Source organism: Pseudorca crassidens, chromosome 5 (assembly GCF_039906515.1).
Source record: "Pseudorca crassidens isolate mPseCra1 chromosome 5, mPseCra1.hap1, whole genome shotgun sequence".
NCBI classification, from domain to species: Eukaryota; Metazoa; Chordata; class Mammalia; order Artiodactyla; family Delphinidae; genus Pseudorca; species Pseudorca crassidens.
Genome location: NC_090300.1, coordinates 119,945,773 through 119,971,658, shown reverse-complemented (window position 1 = coordinate 119,971,658; position 25,886 = coordinate 119,945,773). Strand labels below are relative to the sequence as shown.

Sequence of the window (25,886 nt, the reverse complement as noted above, 5' to 3'; positions counted from 1 at the left end):
TTGGGAAAAAAGGGAGGGAGGGAGGAAGGAGAGAAGAAAGGGGGTTTTAGGGCTGGCTGATTCCAAGTGCAGAAATTGCTTTGCTTCTGTAGCCCTGGATTCTCTCACTGATATATGGGTCAAATTTTCAGCAGTTTTTATCAGGGTAGTTTTCATTTGTAAGTGAGGGAGAGGATTAAAAGTGATGGTTCTTATTTTGTTTCGTAAGTGTCCTGTTTGTGTAGGTTTGCAAACAGCACAGGGCGCATGGGGTCATGAGTGTTTTTTAACCACCAGAAGAGAGTACTGAGAAGATCTCCTGGAACAGACTTCTGTAATTGTTTATCATTCAGTCACTTGGAACCCATGGTTCCCTTGGTAATCCTTTCAGCTTGATTGGTTTAATGTCTAGGTACCGACTGTTGATATTGTGCATCTTGACTGATTTTAGAGTAACAGTTTGAAAGTGAAACATCATAATTGGTTTCCAATTCTATGGAGTCACCACAATTTAAAACATTATCTTTTGTTATTTGTAAATAATACACGAACACATTATGCTGATAAAGGAGTCAACCAATCAATGCCTATGTGGAGTTAAACACGAAAGCCGCTGTTTATGTGCTCCCTGCAGCCTCAAGACTCTTTAGAGTTCAATATTTCTTCAATATTGTCTTTACCTTTCCAATTCTATTTCTGTACACTTATAAACCTTTATATGCACCCACAGCTAGTTTTGTTTATTGAAAAATATAGGATCATATTGCATGTTGTATTCATTTTCTCTTGCTACAAAACAAATTACCACAAATATAATGCCTGATAATAATATAAATGTATTAGCTCACACTTAACATAGCTCTGAAATTATCTTTTGGGTCTCACAGGCTGGAATCAAGATGTTGTCCAGACTTAGTTCTTATATGGAAACTTGGAGGAAGAATGTGCTTCCCAGCTCACTTAGGTTTTTGGCAGAATCCATTTCCTTGCAGCTGTAGATCTGTGATCCTTGTGTCCTTGCTAGCTATTGGCCAACGGCTGTCCTCAGCTACTGGAGGCCACCCAGATCTTTTGACATGGCCCCCCTCTAACTTCAAAGCAGCAATGGTATTTCAAGCTCTTCTCATGCTTCAAATATCTCTAACTTCCCTTCTGTTCTCAGTCAGGAGAAAGGTCTGCTTTTAAGGGTTTATGTGATTACATTTGAATCACCTGGATAATCCAGTATAATCACTTGCTTTTAACATCAACTGATTAGTAGCATTAGTTACCTCTGCAAAGTCCCTTTTGCTTGGCAAGAAAACGTATTCCTGGGATGTAACACCAGGGCAAAGTGATTATGGGGTCCAAAATTCTACTACCACACTTCAATTTTTGTGCAATTTGCTTTTTTTTGTTTTTTTCAACTTAGCAATATGCCTTTGAAATCTATCTGTAGATCTGATGTTTCTATTTTTTCCTTTTTTATGGCATCACTATATTTCTTCCATAGCATGGATATAGCATAGAATATTTAGTCATTTCCCTACTTGTGGAAATTTTAGTTAGAACGTGTTTAGGTAATAATATGATATGAGGCAATGTAGGTTAGTGGTCAAAAAAAACCCTTAGATTTCTGAAATTTAATTGCCTGAGTCAATTAGTGGTTCCAGTACTTTAGTTAGTGTGTGAACTAAATCAGCTATTTGACCTCTTTGGACTTTATATTTTGCTTGTTTATGGATAAATACTATCTATTTCACACAGTCAGTTGGGGGATTAAGTACCATAATAGAGGTAAAATTGTTTTCCTGACATAAAATATGCACTGGCACAATGTAAGTCATTACTGTGCTATATAAGCACGAGTATTTCTAGGGTGTAATTTCCTAAAAGTGGGATTTGGATCAAAGACAAATGCACTTATTTTTCTAAGTGTAGAAAAATAAGACCAAATTGCTTCTTGCTAAGTACATCCCAGGATGTACTTTTACAATGTAATTGTGGGATATAGTCATGAGCAAAACAGCGTGGTTCTTGCTCATTGAATTTACAGTTTAATAATTTGTCAGTAAATTAACAAGATAAGCAAAAAAAATTTAATTATAAATTGTGATTAGTGCTGCATAAAAAGGAACAGAGAATCAAGGAAGTATATAACAGGGAACCAGATCTTGTCCAGAAAGTCATTATCCTAAAGATAATGTTAATTTGGACTAACAAATTAAGGGTAGAAGAAAGATGAGTTTACTTCTCAAAGGAGATAAAATTAGCAAGGCTTCCTATTAAATTGAATATAGATGTAATAATAATATCAACATCATCATAGATATGCAAGGAAATTATCAAAATAACTAGGTTTTTACCTTGTAAAACTATATAGTTAGTGTCAGTCATTGAGATAAGTGAAATTAGAGCAAGTTCAAGTTATGAGGGGAAGATCATGCTTTTGAACGTAGGCAGTCACATTGAATTTGAGGAGCATCTGAGGCACCAAAGGAGAGATGTCAAATATACAGTAAAATATACAGAACTCAGAAGAGGCTTAGACTACAAATAGATATTTTGAAGTCTTGGTTTTGAGGACTTAATTAAGCCATGGGGATGGATGACATATCATGTTGCTCTTTACAGACTAGAGCTGTACCATTTGATATAGGAAACACTAACTGCGTGGGGGCTATTTAGCACTTGAAATATGGTTAGCCTGAACCTGAAGTTATTCCAGATTTCTAAAACTTAGTAAGAAACAAATTATGCAGAATATCTCATTAATAATTATTTATATTGATTGCATCCTGAGATGATAATATTTTGGATATATTGAGTCATTAAAATTATCTCATATGTTTCTTTTGACAATTTTGTTGTAGCTACTAGAACATTTAAAATGATACATGTACCATTTGTGACTAATATTATACTTCTAGTAGATAATGGTGCTATAGTAACAAAAGAGTGCCTATACTTGACTTTGAAAAAAATCAAATATGTATTTAATGTCTTGGTAGAGAATGCTTATCTGCAAAAGATATTGTGAAAGAGCCATCAGAGTGCAAGAGAAAAATCATACTTACCTAGAAGCAAAGAATATAGTACATTTTGAGACAAAATATTGTTCTTCATTGAGTATTGCTCAGAGGTCAAGAAAGGTATAATTGAAACATATTCATTGGATTTGGTGACTAGGGATTTTTATGGAGATAGTGACATTTATGTTGGAGAGGGATGAGGTGGGGTCATGAATGAACAGAATGTAAAGAATTCAGCATTAGGAGGGCAGACAAATCTTAGAAATTTGGTTTTAAAGGGGAAGTGGGATGAAAAGACGTGTTTTTAAAAACTTTTTTTTTTAAACTTAAAAATTTTTTTTTTTGGCTGCGTTGGGCCTTTGTTGCTGCGCGAGAGCTTTCTTCTAGTTGCCGCAAGCGGGGGTTACTCTTCATTGCGGTGCGTGGGCTTCTCATTGCGGTGGCTTCTCTTGTGGAGCACAGGCTCTTGGCGCGCGGGCTTCAGTAGTTGGCACTGCGTGGGCTTAGTAGTTGTGGCACGCGGGCTCTAGAGCACAGGCTCAGTAGTTGCTCTGTGGCATGTGGGATCTCTCCGGACCAGGGCTCAAACCCGTGTCCCCTGCATTGGCAGGCAGATTCTTAACCCCTGCACCACCAGAGAAGCCCAAAAGATGTGTTTTAATATGAAGAGACTTGAACATGTTTAAAACCCAAGGGGCTGATCCAGAAAAGAAGGAAAGGTTCCAGGTGCAGGAAGAAGTAGAAATAATGGATAGTATATAGATTCTGTGAAGTAGAGGAAGACAGACTTCCTACCAGAGCACTCATCCCATTGAAAAAACTGTGTGTTTATTTATCTGTGTCTATCATTAGACTGTAGCTCCAAGAAGATATAAACCATATCTTTTTCCTTGTCTAGTTGTCAACACCTATTATGAAATGTAGGTGTTTCAAGGTGTATTTACTTCTTCAAAGTATATTTACTACCTGAAGAAAACTCAATTGCTGAATATATGTACATTTGCTATGTGGATTATGATCGCAATGAATCTTCTTAAATGTGAGATTGTTATTGAGGAGAAGAGAATTCTGGGAGTTCGTAATGCACAATGGGGAGAAAGAAGAGGAGGGCATTGGCATCATTATGTTTATATATGATTATTTTTCATATCTACATTCTATCTACAGACCCCATGGATGCCTAGAACAATGGAAACTGGGAAGCTTAGTAGAAATATATTAATACCAGGGTAGGGCCTGCCATAGGGTCAATGAAAAAGAAATGAACAAAACCCAAGCTGCCTACCCCTGCACTCCTTCAACTCAAGGCAGTTGGTATTAGTAGGCTTCTTGATATCCACTATGGCTCTATTGTAGGCCCTAGCTAGGTTAAATCATTCTGTATCTTTCCATTTTAATAATGTCTCCTAGTCAAGCTGCTGCTATTCAAGCCATGTATATGCCAAAGTTGTCTGCTAGGACCAAGCTACCCATAAATCTAAATGAATATGAGAAAGATATATTGTTTGGGAATGATGTAATGATTAGACTTTCCTCATTTTCTCCTTCTCACACTTACTGCATGTTCCACTTCTCCTGGTAATATATCTTCTCTGTTAGTCTTAGTTAGACATGATGGAAACATACAAAGTCCAGGAACTATGTTGTCTGAACAGTGGTCTCAATGTTATAGATCATATACTCATTGTTTTCTAGAAAATGAATTTGGAAGAAATACGAGAGAGTTCAAGAGATGCTATATTTTAAAGAGATAATATTTAATGAGAACTTACATTTTCCAAAAATTGATATAAGCATTTTAGAGTAATAATTCATTTCATCCTGAAACCAACTTTGGGGGTAGATACTGTCCTCATTGTCATTATTAGCATCATTATTATCCTCATTTCATGAATGAGTAAGGAAAGACACAGAAACTAAAACTGAGATTTGAGCCCAGATACTCTGACTGTAGCTCCCTAACTTGTATCACCTAAGTTCTTCAGATCTGCTCTAGCCAGATGGAAATAAGGATTTAGTAGTTATACTCACATAATAACAGGGAGTCAGTGATCTTATGTAGTAGGTTGAAGGCATTAAAATATTATTTTAAACTATAAAGGAAAGAAAGGTAGGTAGGTGGAACATTGCCTTCAGATCTGTTCTTAAATACTCACCTTTCCAACATGCAAGTGTAGCTTTATCAACAAGTTAAACCTCTGTTAGTCTTGACATTCTCCTCTGTGAAGTCAGTTGGACTAACTGTCAATAAAGTCATTTGGAGTCATAAAATGATGGAACTCTTGAATATTCTTGGACTATACCAATTAATAGATTTCACATTTAAAATAATCATCTTAGCAAGCAGGCTACGAGATGGTAAATGACGAATATGTAAGTGGAAAAGGACAGTATCTCACATTTGCGGTGAAATTTTTATGAGAGAAATCTCTTTAATTTTCCTTCTAAAACATTTTTAGCAAGGATGATGGATGACTAATAAGATGTTAATTGTTCATGTCTACTGATTAGGAAACTTACGAAGGGTTTTTAGAGCATCGATTTAATAAGGAATGACACTTGAGTCTTTACCCATAATTAGCTTATTACATTTGGCTGCTGTTTGAATCTGTGCTATGGGAATGATTTAAAGAGATTAATCTTTTTCAAGGACCAAATAAGCACTGATACGTGACCCTAGAACACCTTCCAAACTCACTGAAACAATGATGATACTGATTCTGTATGGTATATTGATACGTTTGTCAGGTTAAGGGGAGAGGCAAGAAATCTAGAGCTTTTAAGGTAGATCATAACTTCTCAATATCAGTTATTAAAAGGTTGCACAGTAACAGCCTTTATGCCTCTCTGAATGGGGAAAATTTCATGGAGCTGAACAGTGGAAAATCCATTTTTCAGTGTGTACATCAAAAAAGAAGCTGTTCTGTTCTTAGCCAAAACTTGTTGGATATAAACCCTCCTTTCATCTCAGATTGACAGAGAACTGCCAACAGCAGAGGAAAGAGAATAAAGTGAGAGTGCTCAGCTTAGATAAAGAAAACTGCAGCCATATTTTCAAGAATAATTTGACAAATACTTGTGTGCCTGATACCCAGCTTAAGAAATAGAACATTATGAGCAGAATTAAGGTCTCAGTGTTGCCTGAGGTTGGGGTATATTATTTTCAGGCATATCTTTATACTTCTCCTGCATATTCATGTATCCTTAAACAATATACGTATGTTTTCTCATTGTTGGAATTTGATGGAGCTTAATAAGTGACATTTTGTCTTTGCTTGAATTCAGAACCAGTTGAGAACAGATTAAGAGGCTGGGTAGGTAGAGATCACTTGATATCTGGTTAAGAGGGTGAGGCTTAGTTGTGCAACAACAATGAACTCTTGAGTTCTGACTTCCAGAGTCAGAGTAACCTTCTCATTGCCTAGAAGGACAGAACAATCGCACACCTTGCTATATGGAAGGAAATGGTACTGCCCGTGGGAGCGGATCAGAATTAATCTCTGTGAATTCAGCTAACTCCCAAGAAGGGTATCTGCAGAAAGAACACAGGAATCACCAGGGAATTTCTTTGTCCATAACTAGCGAGGGTTTTCACCACCTACTTCCAATAAGGAGGGAGGGAAAGGTGACTTCACAGACCCACTGTATAATAATATTAGTTATTGCAAAAATCTGTGTATAACTGAAAGTTCTAGTAAAGTAGACAGAATTTCATTTCAGGTTATAGGCTTAATAGTTATTCTTTCCCATCTTCAGGAAATTTTAAGTTTATCTCTTGAGATAGTATTCTGTGACTGGATTAGTGAACTGAGTGGACCCGGTATGACTGGTAGGGACAAGATTCTTCAGTCTGAAGTTGGAGAAGGCAAATGTGTAGGGTTGCTCACAAAATTCTGTCCTATGTGTTTTATTGATATTTTTGCCTTACTGTGCTACATGGTCGGGCTGGATAACTCAGAGTCAAACATATTTATTCCTTGCAACGAAATTAATTCCACAAACCTAAAAACAAAATAATGTTAATCTGTTTGAAAGTATACATTGGAACATTAATTAAAAATAAGAACATATATATTATATGTTATATAGAACATATATATGTTATATAATGTGAACCTGTTATATGGATAGGTTGTGCATTAATTCAAAATAAGAAAATGTATATAAATATATGTCCTCAACTTACCACTACATGCATAGCTTTTGAATATTTGCTTAGTATTGAATAAAAACTCCTCTCTTTCCCACTGTTTCCACACCACTCAAAGTTAGTTTACTTGAGCTGCTGAAGGGTTTTGACTTATGGCTTATTTACCTTCATAAAAACCAGGTCAACTTACTTTCTCCCATGGCCTCAAATAATACCTGAAACGCCAAGGGACTTTCTATTTATCCCGTATGGTTCGTCCCTTGTTTGCTTCATAAAGTGAATTGTTAACACTGTTTGAAGGCTATTCTTGGGTGTGGTATCTTGGAATCATCTAGTTCGATGCCCCTCTATGTGGATGTAAATATACCTGGGTATTTATTCATCACTATAAGACAAAATAAGAAATAGAACTAATCAAAAATCAAATTGAAGTATCACTCAAAGGAAAGGCTACCACATTATATCTGTATAGCTTTCATAAACATTCTCTCATTTGAAGCACACAATAGAATGAGTACATGTTACCATTACCTTCATTTTACAGAGGAGGGGGCTAACAGGGATTTGTTCAAGTTGAGGTAGTCACAGTTTTTACCCCCAGCATAGAGATGAACAAGCTGAGGCACAGAGATTTAAATGATTTATCCAATGTCACACAGCTGGAAAGGAAGTTAGGAACCCAAGTAGTCTGACTTTGGCATCAGTGTTCATAACCGCTACACTGTTTGAGAGGAGCAATGGGAAGACACATTTCTTTATTCAAGTCAAATTATATTTACTTACACTGAAAAACAGCTCTAAAGCATCAAAATCTAGTGACTTTTCTCCTCAAGCGTCACTTTATTTAATTCTACTAAAGCGTTTGATGCCTTTGGACAAATTCTCTTCTTAAAACATCCTGTCCTTGGCTTCCACGTTGAGGAAAATAATCTTATATTTGTATACTGTTTTACAGTTACTTTTATGTACACAGTTTTATTTTATGTATATATAACTTGAGCTATGTTAGGAAAATTTTGTGATTACAGTCATACAGATGAGGAAATTAATGCACAGAGATACTCAATAACTGGCTCACAGTTGCACAATTGTAAGTGGAGAAACCACATCTAAAACTGCTACCTTAAATACTTGGTCATGTACGGTGTCCATTATAAAATGTTGCCTCCTTAAATTTTTTTTCCAACTGAATGAATTAGATACTCTTAAAGTTAATATTTATTTTACTCATATTGAACCATCCCTAAATTTGTTGATTATGATTGGATTTTACTGAGGTTGAGTTTAGAGTAATTGTCATCTAATATGAGTAAAGTATCCTGTGTTTATAGAGATCAGGAATGTATGGCTTACTACCAAAAAAACAGGATATATTATATACTATAATATATGCAGATACCACACTTAGGGATGTGGTATATGTGTATATTAGAAAGAATAGCATAATTTATTCATCAGATTCTCTGTGTACAAATGTAATATTGGCAATGTGTAATTTATTTCTTAGTCTTCCTGATGACTTTATAACAGCCTACTGCCATCTACTGGGTTCTGTTCAGAACTGTCATGTTAATCACCAGATTAAAACTAAGTTTTTATGAGTTTTTATGAGAATCTGATAGCTTGATATTGAGATTTAATTGACTTTTAACCTTGCTTTACATTATAGGTTCTGAAATTATTTAATGGAAAACTGGTTTAGTTCTTATTTAGTATAAATTATCATTTTATCTCGTAGGAAAATTGGAATTCAAATCTCACCACTGGATTACCTTTAATATCATCACTATGATTCTTGTATTCATATCAACTATTTTTTATTTGTTTTATTTAAACCTTAGATTTCAAAAGTTTTGTCAAAATTTTCTTATTCTTCTGTATTTTAAATTATATATGCTATGGTTACTTCCTCTATTTAAAGTGGGAGATAAAGTCTTAAACTAGCCCAAATCTCCAACAATTCTTCACCTCTAATGAATTAATAATAATAGTATGTAATTTTACTTTATTCAAAAAATAAGTACTGTTATAAATAGAATTGTTGATTCTTTTGTATACAGAAACATAAATCATTCACTGGATACAAATTACTATGAGTTTTTAATCAAATTCTCCTGATAAAATTTAACTAATTTCAAAGTTAGAATTTTGTTTTTATTTACATTCTGTAAGTGTTATTTTGTGTTTAGGATTAGAAGTCTGATCACATTATATATAAAAATGTAATTTATTCATTGATCAGGTATATTAGATAATATAGAAATATTTGTTACTACTTGTATATTTTTTTCAAAGCACTTCCTTGTACCTTCTTTCATAAGTAATAACTAACATAAAGAAAATGTTCTCCAAAATTACTAATAATTGGTACTGATTTTTAAATACCTAGCTATAAAAAACTTATTTCCAGAGGGTACTCTGATACTACTTATAGTCCAACTCATAAGCATGATAGAGCCCACAGTATAATAAACTATGATACAGACAAAGGGCTCCAAAAATGAGTTTTAAAATAATATCTTCCGGGCTTCCCTGGTGGTGCAGTGGTTGAGAGTCCGCCTGCTGATGCAGGGGACATGGGTTCGTGCCCCGGTCCGGGAAGATCCCACATGCCGTGGAGTGGCTGGGCCTGTGAGCCATGGCTGCTGAGCCTGCGCCTCCAGAGCCTGTGCCCCACAACGGCAGAGGCCACAACAGTGAGAGGCCCGTGTACCACAAAAAAACAAAAACAAAAACAAAACAAAACAAACAAAAAAATAATATCTTCCCAGATGAAATTGCTTTTTTTATAGCTATATTAGAATGCTTCTCTCAAGTTGCAGAGAAACCATGACTGAAACCATTTTGTAGGAACAAAATTGGGAGCAGTAATGGAATAAAAATAAAAAATTAAATTATAGCAGTATTGGTATGAAGATTTAGAAGGGTAGTGAAATGCAATATTTCAGGTACTATTAGTAATTCCATATGTGACTTGTGTGGCAAAGTATGCATAGCAAAGTGATATCACCCTAAAGAACTTCCTTTGCAAAAGCCTTTGTATCATCACTCATTCCTCCATTTCTCCTTAACGCCACAGGTAATCATTTACCGGGAATGTGTTGCCTCCTACTTTCTACGCTTTCCTTTTCTCCTTGCTGCTGGCTGTCTTTCCATGTTACTATTGATGTTGCAGTAACTTTCTGATTGGTCTCCAGTCCTCCAGCTTTCTATTTCTCCAGTTCATTTTCCCCATGGCCCAAAGCTAAAGTTGAAGAAAGAAAGGAGGAAAGGAGTTAGGACTGAAAGTTTGTCATATGCCAAATACTTCTCTGAACACTTTACCCAAATTTTCTCAACCCTTGTGAGATAGACTAGTCCCAATTTGCAGGGCATGAAATTGAGTATTAAAGAATTTCCACAGCTAGTCTAAGTTTACATGGCTAGTAAGTGTCAGAAACAGGATCCATTCCCAAGTCCCCATTCCATCTGTCCCAGACTAGACAGATGAGAAGGTATGTACATTGTCATATTTCAACATCACTTTATACCTTAATAATAATATCAATAGTTTATATAGTTAACCCTTGAGTAATGCAGGGCTTAGGGGCACTGACCCTTCATGCAGTCAAAAATTGATAAATAACTCATAGTTGGCCTTCCCTATCTGTGGTTCCTCCATATCTGCCTGTGGTACTGCATCCACGAATTCAACCATTGTGTAGTACTGTAGTATTTACTGTTGAACAAAATCCACCTATAAGTGGACCTATGCAGTTCAAACACCTGTTGTTTAAGGGTCAGCTGTACTTACACAGTACTTTCATCTTACCAAGCATTCTTTTTTTTTTTTTAACAAAAACACCTTTATTTTGTCTTCAAAGAACAAACTGTTCTTCTTTTTCCAACATAATCATGATTAACTTACAAAAACAGGCATTTACAATGCATCTTCAAAGCATTTCCCTTTAACAGAAAACTTGGCTTCACAGACTACAAACATTAAAGGGTTAAAAAAAATTCTATTTTGTTGTCATTATAAAACAAAACAGAATCTAGCATAAGTCAAGGAAATCCATTCATACTTCAGGTCCTTCTCCTCCAGGAACCAGCATTGTTATATTATTTCCATTTAGCAAAATTTGATCTAATTTAGTAATTCTTCTTCCTTCTGGTGTGATTTCAAAAGTCATCAAATCCCAGAAGTGTGCCAACAATCTCCTTATCACTCTTCATCACAATGTGAATCCTTGATCCTATACACTTGTCCACAAGCTCTAGAGGGAGAAGCTGTGACGGGTTGGTGGTAGCGTTAGCCACCATGGCTATGCCGGAAGTGGTCTGCCCAAGCATTCTTTAATATTTTAAGTATAGTAACTCATTTAATCTTAAGGATAACCCTATCAAGTAGGTACGACTATTATTCCCTTTTTCCTGATGAGAAAATAGGGCATAGAAAGTTAAATAGCATGGCCAGTATTAGAAAGTAAGTATATAGTAGAGCAGGGATTTGAACCCATGTGTTTCAGCTACAGAGTCCATGATCTTAACCATGGTACAAGATCTGGTTGTTGCTTTGAACATATTTTTTAACTTGAAACTTGAACAGTCTAATGATTGTGTGTGGAAAAATATTTTATGGATTAAATATAAAATGGAAATAAAAATGATATTGAGGTCTTATAATTAAAGGTCAAATAGGAAAATAAATTTTACCAATTATCTATTTAAGAATTGTGGAAACTTGAGAGGGACTGAAGCCCTTTTAAAATCTCTCAACTGAGTGGAATTAGGATAAAGAAAAGCTTTGAAAATATAGAGGGAAAAGGTAATTATGGGACTAACAAAATATGTCATGCTTAAGAAAACTGAAGAAATAATGAAATCAAAGTTATATTAATGTTCGTACAAATGGATCATTTTTTCCTGGTTTGAAAAGAATCTTAGTCATAAAAATACTGTTTAAACCTTGCCCACTTTGACAAATAGTAAAACTTCACATTGTTTTATAGATTAGATTTTCAAACTTAGCTGAAGAATAGTATCATTTTTAACCTAGTCTGCTGTGAACTGAATGTTTGTGTTCCCCAAAATTCATATGTTGAGACCCTAATCCCCAATGTCATGGTATTTGGTGTGTGGCCTTTGAGTCATGAGTGTGGAGCTTTCACAGTGGGATTTGTACCCTTTTAAGAAAAGATAGGAGAGATCTTGCTTGCTTTCTCTATCCACCATGTGAAGACATACCAGGAAGAGGGCCCCCATCAGCAATTGAACAGCCTGAGGTCCTTGATCTTGGAATTCTCAGCTTCCAGAATTGTGAGAAATAAATGCTGTTGTTTAAGCCACCCAGTCTATGATATTGCTGTTTTAGCAGTTCTGAATAAGCTATAGTCTTCTAGCCAAGCAAACTCTGACCTGAGCAAGGAGACTGTTGGTTTTGCTGAAAGTTTGGTTTACCTAGTGTTATGTGTTGAATTGTGTCTTCCAAAATGATATATTGATATTTTAATCCCTAGTATCTCAGAATGGAACCTTATTTGGAAACAGGGTCATTGAAGACGTAGTAGTTAAGATGAGGTGACACTGGAGTAGGCAGGGTCCTTAATCCAGTATGATTTTGTCATTATAAAAAGAGGAGAGAGAAAAGTCAGAGGGCAGACAGCCATGTGAAGACACAGATGTACAGGGAGAACACTGTGACAACAGAGGCAGAGGCTGGAGTGATGCAGCTGCAAGCAAAGATCACCAAGCATTGATGGCCACCACCAGGGAGGCAAGAAGGGATTCTACCCCGACTCTCAGAGGGAGCATGGCTTCATTGACACCCTGATTTTGGACTTATAGCCTTGAGAACTGTGAGAGTATAAATTTCTATTATATCAAGTCATCCGAAGTGTGGCACGTTGTTTGGGCAGCCTGAGGAAACTATTATACTCAGCATCATCCCACACTCATAGAGAAAGAGGCTCTTGATCCCATGCCAGCCAGCTAGCCTTAGAATCTCTTCTACCTGTGAGTTTTCTATTTCCATCCATTACAATCATATGCCATTGCCCAGAATGGTTATGTTCAGAACAGGGAAAACCCTTTTTGAAAACATGTGGCACGTTTCAGCACATAAAAGATTTAAGTTATCCGCTGTCCTGAAAAGACCCTGCCATGTGATCCACTTAGCAATTCTCTTTCCTTTCTCCACCCAGAAGAGCAAAGAGATGCACCTACTCCAATTGGAATGTTAGCTACAAAGCTACAGGAGGGCAGCAACTCTCTCTCACTCTCTCTCTGTCTCTCCCCGATTGAATCAATTAATAGAGAAATGATTTGTCAGAAAGGAAGGACTTCACTGACTGTGTAGCTTCCTAACCAGTCTTATAACTGTATGCTTCTCAGAACTGGCGCAGATAGTGGTCTTATTACCTACCACAAACACATCTATATCCTGAGTCACTTTGAAATAGCAGATTCCTATCCAACCCCCTCACCCTTAAGCTATCATGATGAGCTGAGAACTCATAAAGGGCCTCCCATTCTATCCAACCATAATATTGTATTCATAGCTCTCTTTACCTTTTCTTTCTTTCTTCATCAAAGCTCCAGGAATATAATTTAATGTCTTCTTATTTCCAGATAGTTTCCTGTCTCTTGGGAGTCCTCTTTTCCAAAGATTGTGCTGGAAGAAACTAAGCCTTGACTGTTCTGTACCTTTATTGATAAAGTGACTTTTTCCCCACATTGGTTTTAGGAATTTGGTGAAATATATTTACTATCATGGACAGATTGCCAAAATTTCAGAATGCAAATTTGATTCTTATATTGAAATATAACTAATCTAGGGATGTTGTTTCCATTCCTCTCTTCTTATGTAATCTTGCAGACACTCAAAAATCTTAATAATATTACCAATTATTCCTGGGTTATAGGCTTGTTCATTTGTTTTCTTCTTGAATGAGAAACCTCCTGTTATATAGAAACCTCCTCATCTGTAGATAATGTATCTGTTGAATTATAGTGAAACTATGGATATGAAATTCAAGTGCAACATTCTTAAAGAGTATAATTTCTTTCAGAAAAATTCCTTACTCTAGACAATATCTGGGGTGTTCAACCCCTTAAGAGTTAGAAAAATTCAAATTAGATCATTCTTAGTCCAGAAGCAAAAGAAATTGCTTTCAGATAATTTTTAAAATATAATAGGTATTCATATGATTAAGATTTTACAATTCATTTTTGCACATCTATTTTTTTCTAGCTTTATAGTGAAATACTGCTAAATTTTATAAAATAGGATTATTGTGGCTTTATTTTATATTTAGCAAGCGAAATTAGTATATGTCATTGAAAACTTTAAAATGTAAATGGATTGTTTTTCTAAATTATAGACTATTTTTTTTTTTTGCGGTACGTGGGCCTCTCACTGTTGTGGTCTCTCCCATTGCGGAGCACAGGCTCTGGACGCACAGGCTCAGCAGCCATGGCTCACGGGCCCAGCCGCTCCGCGGCATGTGGGATCTTCCTGGACTGGGGCACGAACCCTTGTCCCCTGCATTGGCAGGCGGACTCTCAACCACTGCGCCACCAGGGAAGCCCTATAGACTATTTTAAAACTAAAATTTCAATAGACTATGATTGATTGACTTAGGAAATTTCTTATTGAATAAATGTACGCTCAGCCTGAATCTGTCAACACAATTAACTTGTATTAATCTTTAGTGGAATAATGTCTACAAGTAAATTTATTGCCATATGTTTGCTGGGTTGCTATATTCATAGGATTAAAAATAAATGAGAGATAAAAAGATGAGAATAAATTTTATTAACTCTTGGTGGAAAAACATAATTAATTATTAAAGATTTATATAATTATTCTTCATTATGTCCAACAAATGAATATAAGGAAAAGATTTTAATGAAGATTAACAGAGACCCAAAGCAGCTGAATTCTAAACATGGGTCTGAAAATCATTTTTACAGTGGAGGTAAATGTGAAGTTCAACTTGTATAAAGATCTTGGGTTATGATTTAGGATTAAGCCAAGAAAAATCGTCATGATTATTGTATTGAGATTTCACTGAAGGCAAGGGCTTTTGTGTTTAGGTCTAAGACCCTATCATTAAAAGGACAAGCAAACCTTTACCGAGAGTATTCTTCACAGTACATGTGTGAGCTGACTTTCAACGACTGCCCTTTATGTTGATCTTGTCTTCAAAATCATGGTTGACAAAGGGAACTAAAACAGGAATAAAAATATTAAGATTGAGTCATAGGAGTATCAGAATATTTGAAGTTTAGAATTGTATTGTGCACCATTTCAAAATTAATATGTGCTTATAAAAGTTGAAAAAAGAGAGTGCAATTTAAAAAAGTATACAAATATAGACAAGTCACACAAAGGCTGATATTTTTAAAATGTTGTTCTAAGCTTTTTTCCTGAGAATCATCTTTGTTGTTGCTAAGATATTTCATTAACTGAGAAAAACTTTGTGTTTTATATTTTTTGTGTTATACTCAACCAGTATGACACTTCTACAGTTATTGTAACCAGAGAAGAACCAGTGCTTTTTTATAGTTTTTATTATTGGTGAGTCATTGGGAGGTGGTATCTATCCCTCCCGCCTCTGCACTCTCTACACCCTACTTCCATCCTCATGAGGAATAACACTGCTGTATCGCTCTTACATGGCAAAAGTGAGATAGAGTACCTCACAGCTGGTCGATACACATACATTCACACACACACACACACACACACACTCACTCACTCACTCACTCACTCACTCACCACTTGAACAATGAAGACCTTCCTTCCCATAGAAGAAATAGGTAGAGTAAGGGAAAAGGTGCATCGAATGTGTGTTCTGCTTTCTTCTGTAATTTCCAAGCCTAGTCCGAGGGTAGGATTATTATTAATGTTGATAAATTGCTTGTTTTAATAGTTAATAGCAACACAGGGCAAAAAAAAAAAAAAAAGCATAATTGAGAGGATTTTAGAAAGGATACAAAGAATCAACTCCCCAATGCAACTGTATCAGTGTATATCTTTCTGATCATTAATTCTAGGTATTTTTAAAATTTTAATGATTTTATACAGTTTTATTACTGGCAATTTCTAAGTTGCTACTTGACTTTCATTATTTTAAAATTTGTTACAATAAATTGAATAACTGTGTCATAATTTACATGACCATTGCTCTAGCATGGACTGTTTCATGAAATTCTAGAATAAGCCTCTCTGTATATTTAGACTTTTAAAGATCATTTTCTTTGGGTAAATTTAACAATGTTTAATTGGTAGATCTAATCCATGAAAAAATATTTAAGTCTCTTAATACATATTGCCAAATTGCCACCCACAATGGTGTTCCTGATTTTTTTTAATATATCTTTATTGGAGTACAATTGCTTTACAATGGTGTATTAGTTTCTGCTTTATAACAAAGTGAATCAGCTATACATATACATATATCCCCATATCTCCTCCCTCTTGTGTCTCCCTCCCACCCTCCTTATCCCACCCCTCTAGGTGGACACAAAGCACCGAGCTGATCTCCCTGTGCTATGCGGCTACTTCCCACTAGCTATCTGTTTTACATTTGGTAGTGTCCATGCCACTCTCTCACTTCGTCCCAGCTTACCCTTCCCCCTCCCTGTGTCCTCAAGTCCATTCTCTACGTCTGTGTCTTTATTGCTGTCCTGCCCCTAGGTTCTTCAGAACCCTTTTTTTTTTTTTTTTTAGATTCCACATATATGTGTTAGCATATGGTATTTGTTTTCCTCTTTCTGACTTACTTCACTCTGTATGACAGTCTCTAGGTCCATCCACCTCACTACAAATAGCTCAATTTTGTTTCTTTTTATGGCTGAATAATATTCCATTGTATATATGTGCCACATCTTCTTTATCCATTCATCTGTCAATGGACACTTAGCTTGCTTCCATGTCCTGGCTATTGTAAAGAGAGCTGCAATGACCATTGAGGTACATGACTCTTTTTGAATTATGGTTTTCTCTGGGTATATGCCCAGTAGTGGGATTGCTGGCTCGTATGGTAGTTCTATTTTTAGTTTTTTAAGGAACCTCCATACTGTTCTCCATAGTGGCTGTATCAATTTACATTCCCACCAACAGTGCAAGAGGGTTCCCTTTTCTCCACACCCTCTCCAGCATTTATTGTTTGTAGATGTTTTGATGATGGCCATCCTGACCAGTGTGAGGTGATACCTCATTGTAGTTTTGATTTGCATTTCTCTAATGATTAGTGATGTTGAGCATTCTTTCATGTGTTTGTTGGCAGTCTGTATATCTTCTTTGGAGAAATGTCTATTTAGGTCTTCTGCCCATTTTTGTATTGGGTTGTTTGTTTTTTTGATATTGAGCTGCATGAGCTACTTGTAAATTTTGGAGATTAATCTTTTGTCAGTTGCTTCAATTGCAAATATTTTCTCCCATTCTGAGGGTTGTCTTTTCATCTTATTTATGGTTTCCTTTGCTGTGCAAAAGCTTTGAAGTTTCATTAGGTCCCGTTTGTTTATTTTTGTTTTTATTTCCATTTCTCTAGGAGGTGGGTCAAAAAGGATCTTGCTGTGATTTATGTCATAGAGTGTCCTGCCTATGTTTTGCTCTAAGAGTTCTATAGTGTCTGGCCTTACATTTAGGTCTTTAATCCATTTTGAGTTTATTTTTGTGTATGGTGTTAGGGAGTATTCTAATTTCATTCTTTTACATGTAGCTGTCCAGTTTTCCCAGCACCACTTATTGAAGAGCCTGTCTTTTATCCATTGTATATTCTCACCACCTTTATCAAAAATAAGGTGACCATATGTGTGTGGGTTTATCTCTGAGCTTTCTATCCTGTTCCATTGATCTGTATTTCTCTTTTTGTGCCAGTACCATACTATCTTGATTACTGTAGCTTTGTAGTATAGTCTGAAGTCCGGGAGCCTGATTCCTCCAGCTCCATTTTTCTTTCTCAAGATTGCTTTGGCTATTCAGGGTCTTTTGTGTTTCCATACAAATTGTGCAATTTTTTGTTCTAGTTCTGTGAAAAATGCCATTGGTAGTTTGATGGGATTGCATTGAATCTGTAGATTGCATTGGGTAGTATAGTCATTTTTACAATGTTGATTCTTCCAATCCCAAGAACATGGTATATCTCTCCATTTGTTGCTGATTTTTAATAGGCAAGTTCAAACGTCTTCCTATTTATAACTCAATAATCCAGCTCCTTTGGCTGAATGTGAATGCCTCTGAGCAATGAGCTAAGGATACCTTACTTTGTTAGTTGCTTACATTTTATTTTTCCTTTTATAAAAAAGCCATAGTTTTAATTTAGATTATTATTATTATTTTTTTGTGTGGTACGTGGGCCTCTCACTGTTGTGGCCTCTCCCATTGCAGAGCACAGGCTCCGGATGAACAGACTCAGTGGCCATGGCTCACGGGCCTAGCCACTCCATGGCATGTGGGATCTTCCCGGACCGGAGCACGAACCTGTGTCCCTTGCATCGGCAGGCGGACTCTCAACCACTGCGCCACCAGGGAAGCCCTAGATTAAATTTTAAAGAAACTTTGTTTTGTATTCAGATGAAATTACCTTGGAGCCCTAGTACTTTGTAAACATCTAAACTTTAAGTGTTTGATGGCTTTGCATGAAATTAATACCTTGGGTATTACTAGTAGAATGAATAGATTCTATCCAAGAACAACTGGTGTTACATTTTTGTGATTATTATTTACAACCTTTCTGTGAAGGTATAATATTCATAATAGCAACCACATCAACATTAATTAATATTTAATGGCTTCTTAGAATATGTCAGAACGTTTATTAAATTCTTTAAATGTGTTATTTTATGCACTTCATAGCAGCTCTTAAGATAAAATACTATTTTTAAAGTTGAGGAAATTGATCACTAAAGTGTTTAAGTGATATGGCTGAGGTCATCCAGCTGGTAAGAGATCAAGTTAGAGTTCAAACCCAGATGAGTTGGACTCCAGAGCCCATGTTATTTTAACTTTATTACACTAAAAATTCACATTTTATCTTCTGATAAGATTAAGAGACATGGTTAGTGTAATCATGGAAAAATAATTGCACAAGCAATATCAATTTTTATAAAACCATACCATGATCATTTGTAAGTGCTATCACAGATATTTAAATATCGAAAGGCAAATTTCTTGGGCACTTGGAGTGTGATACTACTCCTAGGTGAGCTTTGCTGTCATGTGACTAATCAAGATGACTTTCAGTTTAGTGAGGTTATGATTTATGTTAGTTCCTGGATTTTAAACAGATGGTTATTAAATGACTCACTCAACGTGGCACATGGTTGTGTGGAACTAGTACGTGTATGCCTCATGCCTCCAGCAAAGTGTCACTGTAAAGCTTCGGAGACTGCTGTTCCTGAACTGGTGAGCAAATCTTCTGGATGACCTCTCTGCACTTAACCCACTTGTGGGAACATTCTCTGCCCATGTGTTATGAACAGTTGTCATATTAGAAGGTGGTTATTGGAGTTGTCTGCTGTATAATGATGAGTTACTACAAATACTAATATTGGAAGCCTTAAATGTAATCTCCACATGCTATGTTTGTTAGCCAGTAGTCCTCAAAAGTTGATTTACAATTCAAAAATTTTAAGAATCCCATTTTGAAGGAAAAAATTTCCCTGAAATAGCAATAAACTTGATACTTAATGAAAATGCTATGGTTAGAAACCTCAACTTTTAATAAATCACTATAGATTGTAAAGAATAACAACACTAAGTTTGAATTAAATTACTTCCTTAGAAATGCCATTTGTGGGACACTTATAGACTGTTTTACTCCAAGTCCCTGAGATTACCATTTATATTTCTAGTAAATCCCTTTCTCGCACCATTATAGGCAGTAATCAGAAGGACAAAATAAGAGTGTGATAACAGCAGATGAGAACATTTCAAATCCACTTTGTGTAATACAGTGTTTAATTCCGTCTTTTTTTATTTCTTACATTTTAATTATCTGAAATGTTTTCACCCTCATCACTATGGGAGGATTCGCAAACTGATTTTGCAGATAAAGATTTGGATTCAAATCCAGGCTCCACTGTTTACTCACTGTATTAGTTAGAAAATCCATGTTTTCATCCCCAGCTGTTTGATGTGTAAAACTGGTGTAAAAATAGATCCCTCCATATGATTATTATGAGATGCAAATGCAATCACATATGTAAAGTATTTAGCAAAGTGAGTATAATTCTTAGTATCATTAATATTAGTGTATCTAACACTGCTCTAGAAAATTTTAAATTAATAACAAATCTTGATTATTCCCCTAATGGCTCTTCCTGGCGTTAGTTCTCAGAAGCAGCTCTCATGCAATTCAGTGCTTCTGCTCTTGTGTCTATTAATTCAGCCACATAGACATCTTGCACCTCAGTTTCAGCAGCTATAGATGATGGCAGCCACTCTCTTTGAGGTGCCCTCAGGGACCACAGCACTGGATTTCAAGTATGCTATGCCACATAGATTTCAAAGTTTGCGATCCCAAACGCCTCCAAATTTGTTGGAAATTCATATATAAAGTTTACTGTAGACTTTTTTTTAAAATTGGGGTATAGTTACTTTACAATGTTGTGTTAGTTTCACCTGTACAGCAAACTGAATCAGCTATACGTATACATATATCCCCTCTTTTTTAGATTTTCTTCCCACTTAGGTCACCACAGAGCATTCAGTAGAGTTCCCTGAGCTATACAGTAGGTTCTCATTAGTTATCTATTTTATACATAGTAGTGTATATATGTCAATCCCAATCTCCCAGTTCATGCCCCCTCCCTTTACCCCCTTGGTCCATGCATCTGTTCTCTATATCTGTGTCTCTATTTCTGCTTTGCAAATAGGTTCATCTGTACCATTATTCTAGAGTCCACATATATGCTTTAATATACGATATTTGTTTCTCTCTTTCTGACTTACTGACTTACTTCACTCTGTATGACAGTCTGTAGGTCCATCCACATTTCTGTAGGGATATCCCACTAAAATGAGAACACCGTCAACTGGTTTCAAGCAAGACTCACTAATAAGCAGTGTCAATATCAGGTCTAGAGTTTAGAGAAGTAGAATAACTCTGGAGCTGGCAGCTTTTGTTCAAATCCTAGCTCTGCCCTTCACTAACTATGAGAATTTGGGTAAGTCACTTAATGTCTCTGTGCCTGTACCCTCATATAATACCTCAAAAGAATATTGCTAGGATTAAATGAGTGGATTTTACATTAACTGTGTAGAAAAAGAGTTCCAGGTGTAATGTAAGAACTATGTGTGTGTGTGCTGTTGTTTCTGATCTTCAAGTAAGTATTCCTTCTAGTTCCCTCTCCTTGTAGGTGTTCATAATGGATTCCTCAAATAGTCAGAGGGACAGAATGAGTTAACATGTATGACTCTGATCCAGTCACTCTGCTATACCCTTTCTACATATATTCCACTGAATATTAGCAAACTGCTTCAGAGATATTAATGTCCACATTTTCCTGATGTAGACTTAAGAGGATTAGAGCCAGGGGGTAAACCTAAATCTTTTCAGTTCCTAAGTCCATTCTGTTTTCATGACTTTCAGTCATGTCATGCAGAAGATTTTGAACATCACTATTTTTATAAATGTTTCAGTTTCTCAGATCTTAATCCTTCCATTACCAGATTTGAGCACTCTGGTAATATGCTAACATTGATTTGACCTTGAATTTCTCCAATACCACAGACATCTGAGCACCATCCATGAACTCTTTAAAATACCTTAGCAGATGTCATATTGTTACCAGATAGAAGTTTCTATTAAGATCCTTGTGTGTGTGTGTGCATGTACACGTGAGCACAGCCAATATTCTCACCCTTAATTTGGCTGCTTTTATTTTTTTGACTTGAGTAACATGTGAGTTTAGTGAAAAATTTAAAAGCGGAAGCTTCTGTTGCAGATATTACAGTTTTGCCCTCAAGTAATCATCCTAGCTGGTAGATTTCTTCTATGAGCCTGAGGCTTATACCAGTAATAGAAAAATTGAAAATAGAAATGGATTATGCTATATCATGGGCTAATGAAGTACGTTAAAATGCTGCTTTCAGAAACTACTTATTTGCAATTTTTAAGAATAATTGGTGGCATGCCAAAACTTTTTTTAAAAATACGGTGTAGAGTAGAAACATAGATAGGTGTTTGACATTGAGATGAGTTCTCAAATGCATGGAGAAGCTCCAAAGGTAAGATCTAATGTCACAGCACATTTCATGTAGAGTGAAATCCATCTGGGAAGCATCTGCTTATTCATAGTTTTGTTTGTTCTGAGAGTAATGCCATACAATTTTTAGTCCATTACTATGGCTATTTTAAAAACATTGAAGTTGAAGAAGCTGCCTAAAAGAATTGGCCTTTTTCAAGTCTGACCTTAACTCATTTGGGAATATATAAAATCTATCCAGTTCAACTAGGATAAAACTTATACAGTGATTATTAATTGCTTGTGCTTTTTGTTTCCAAACAGAAATTATGGGACACCAAGTTCAACAAGAATACCTTCATGGGTGCCATTGAAAATTAGTCAGGAATGATGAGTATTTTATACTTACGTAAACTAGGCAAACAGCCAAGCACTTTGTTTCAATAGTATGTCTGTTCCTACTTCATATGAACAATTTTGTGTTCTGTGGTTAAGACATTTTCTTTCCCTCTTCTACTAGTTTCATAATAGTCAGCATTTAACAAATACAGATATACTAGGTTTTGCAATTCAATAGTAAGCAAATTCTATGTTCCCTGCTCTCTTGAAGCTTATATTCTAGTGGAAGAGACAGATGTCAAAGAGAAAGGACTCTAACACATTTTAAATGAAAACTATGGTAAGCATTTTATAAATTTCATACGTACATTTGATACATAAATTTCATTCTAAAAGATAGATGTGACATAGTCTCATTGGCCAAGGAAAGTTTCCCTGAGACCTGGAAGAAGGGCAGGAAGAAAGAGCAAAATTTTTGATTTTCATAAAAATAGAGAAGTAGAAAAGTGGATGACATCATTCTTTACATTCTACTATGGTGGGGGAGTAGAGGGAGGAGAGAGAGAATCAGTCTCCAACTGCAGGTAAAATGGAATACTACTTGGAGAATCCTGCAGCAAACTTTATCAGTTGTTTGTTGCAATGGTTTCCAACTGTTAATCTGTTATGCAGCCCTATGTAAATGATGGAAAAGGCTAGAGAGTTATCCTCAACTTGGGGTTTTAAAAAGATATGTATCAAAATCCTGGTTTGTTTGCTAGTATTGGGGGCGAATCCTGTCTCTTGAAAGAGCCTCTTCGGATATTTAATGTGGAAGTATTATGCACTCTCCTCAAATCAGAAAGAGGGACTAAAATGTAATAGAAATGAGATTGTCAGTCCCTTTCTTCTCAAAGATTTTGAGATGAGGAAGCATGGTAAAACTTGAAACCTCCAAGGACTGTGGTACAGCCTCTCTCATTACTGAATCACACTTGACCCAAACAGTTATGTGATGTACAGCAAGACTGTACTAAAGACGAAAACATTCCACGTATTCATCTCTAGTAAGTTTATTTGCCTGTTTCTCTTAAATCTTCCCACATAAAACTATATGTGTTTCTGAAAAAATGTAACTCTTTTCTAATTTTAGCAAGAATAATTTATAATATATTTAAAGAGATGTCAAGTACAAATACTATTACTTGGATTACCATACATATTTCTAGTACTACTAATCAATAAGAACAGTATTATAAAAATGGGCACCATTTATCTGAAAAATCTGTGCCAGTTTCTGTGCCATGTAAAGAATGCCAGGTTTCTTTGATCTTTTCAAAATATAGGGCAAAAACTGTTTACATGAGCAAACCCTTTTGCATGGAACATCATGTCTATTGGGAAAATGAAGAAGAATCTCCTTCAGATGCTTTTTTAAAACATCTGCCCTTGGGAAATGAATGCAATATGGGGATGTAGTGGATAGAGAGAAAAATAATGTATATAAGTTGTTTCTCACCATGTACACCTGAACAAAATGAACTGTGTTAAATTGCTTATATAAAGTAGGAGGAACTGTTTCCATTCATGAATAAATAGCATTTATAACATTGCTCTTCTAAACTAATAAGTGAATTCACTGTTGGTTCATGCACCAAATCAATTTTGGATGGGTCAAATGAACGAGATATTGTACTATTATAATGGCTTGTTCAACACTTCAATTAAAATAGGAACAATAGATAAAACATTATTTTGGACTGTGAATAACTTTTATAAAAATTTTTGACTATAGTTCACTTACTTAACAAATAATTAAACAATAATTAACAATATAATTAACAATAATAAACAAAAATTTCTTGATCTTTATGACCAGAATGCCAGTAAGATTACACATATTACAAAATTATTCCCAAACTCAACCAAATTACTAAAATTTAAGATTCTCTTGTTAGAATAATAGGTTAACAGCTATAATTTGTTAGTGACCCAATAGAATATTAAATCTTCAAATAATTATTTATTTTAACACATTTATTGTAGTACAATTACTTTACAAAGGTGTGTTAGTTTCTGCTGTATAGCAAAGTGAATCAGCTGTACGTATACATATATCCCCATATCCCCTTCCTCTTGTGTCTCCCTCCCACACTCCCTATCCCACCCTTCTAGATGGTCACAAACCACAGAGCTGATCTCCCTGTGCTGTGGTGGCTGCTTCCCACTAGCTATCTGTTTTACATTTGGTAGTGGATATATGTCCATGCCACTCTCTCACTTCGTCACAGCTTACCCTTCACCCACCCCCATGTCCTCAATTGCATTCTCTATTTCTGTGTCTTTATTCCTGTCCTGCCCCTAGGTTCTTTAGAACGATTTTTTTTTTTTTTTTTTTTTTAGATTCCATATATATGTGTTAGCATATGGTACTTGTTTATGACAGACTCTAGGTCCATCCACCTCACTACAAATAACTCAATTTCGTTTCTCTTTATGGATGACTGATATTCTATTGTATATATGTGCCACATCTTCTTTATCCATTCATCTGTTGATGGACACTTAGGTTGCTTCCATGTGCTGGCTATTGTAAATAGTTCTGCATTGAATATTGTGGTACATGACTCTTTTTGAATTATGGTTTTCTCTGGGTATATGCCCAGTAGTGGGACTGCTGGGTTGTATGGTAGTTCTACTTTTAGTTTTTTAAGGAACCTCCATACTGTTCTCCATAATGGCTGTATCAAGTTACATTCCTAGCAACACTGCAAGAGGGTTCCGTTTTCTGCCCACCCTCTCCAGCATTTACTGTTTGTAGACTTTTTAATGATGGCCATTCTGATGAGTGTGAGGTGATACCTCCTTGTACTTTTGATTTGCATTTCTCTTATGGTTAGTAATGTTGAGCATCCTTTCATGTGTTTGTTGGCAATCTGTATATCTTCTTTGGAGAAATGTCTATTTAGGTCTCCTGTCCATTTTTGGATGGGGTTGTTTGTTTTATTGATATTGAGCTGCATGTATATTTTGGAGATGAATCCTTTGTCAGTTGCTTCGTTTGCAAATATTTTCTCCCAGTCTGAGGGTTATCTTTTTGTCTTGTTTATGGTTTCCTTTGCTGTGAAAAGTTTTGAAGTTTCATTAGGTCCCATTTTTTAATTTTTGTTTTTATTTCCCTTTCTCTAGGAGGTGGGTCAAAAAGGATCTTGCTGTGATTTATGTCAAAGAGTGTTCTGCCTATGTTTTGC

At 35.6% G+C, this 25,886-nt stretch overlaps 1 protein-coding gene and 1 pseudogene across 1 annotated transcript in view; one reads left to right on the top strand and one right to left on the bottom strand.

Moving 5' to 3' along the window:
- The window catches only part of ROBO2 (roundabout guidance receptor 2), a 1,654,780-nt gene that overhangs the window by 172,496 nt on the left and 1,456,398 nt on the right, over nt 1-25,886 (top strand). The window lies entirely within an intron of this gene.
- Nucleotides 10,983-11,458, bottom strand: LOC137224547 (U6 snRNA-associated Sm-like protein LSm5 pseudogene; annotated as a pseudogene).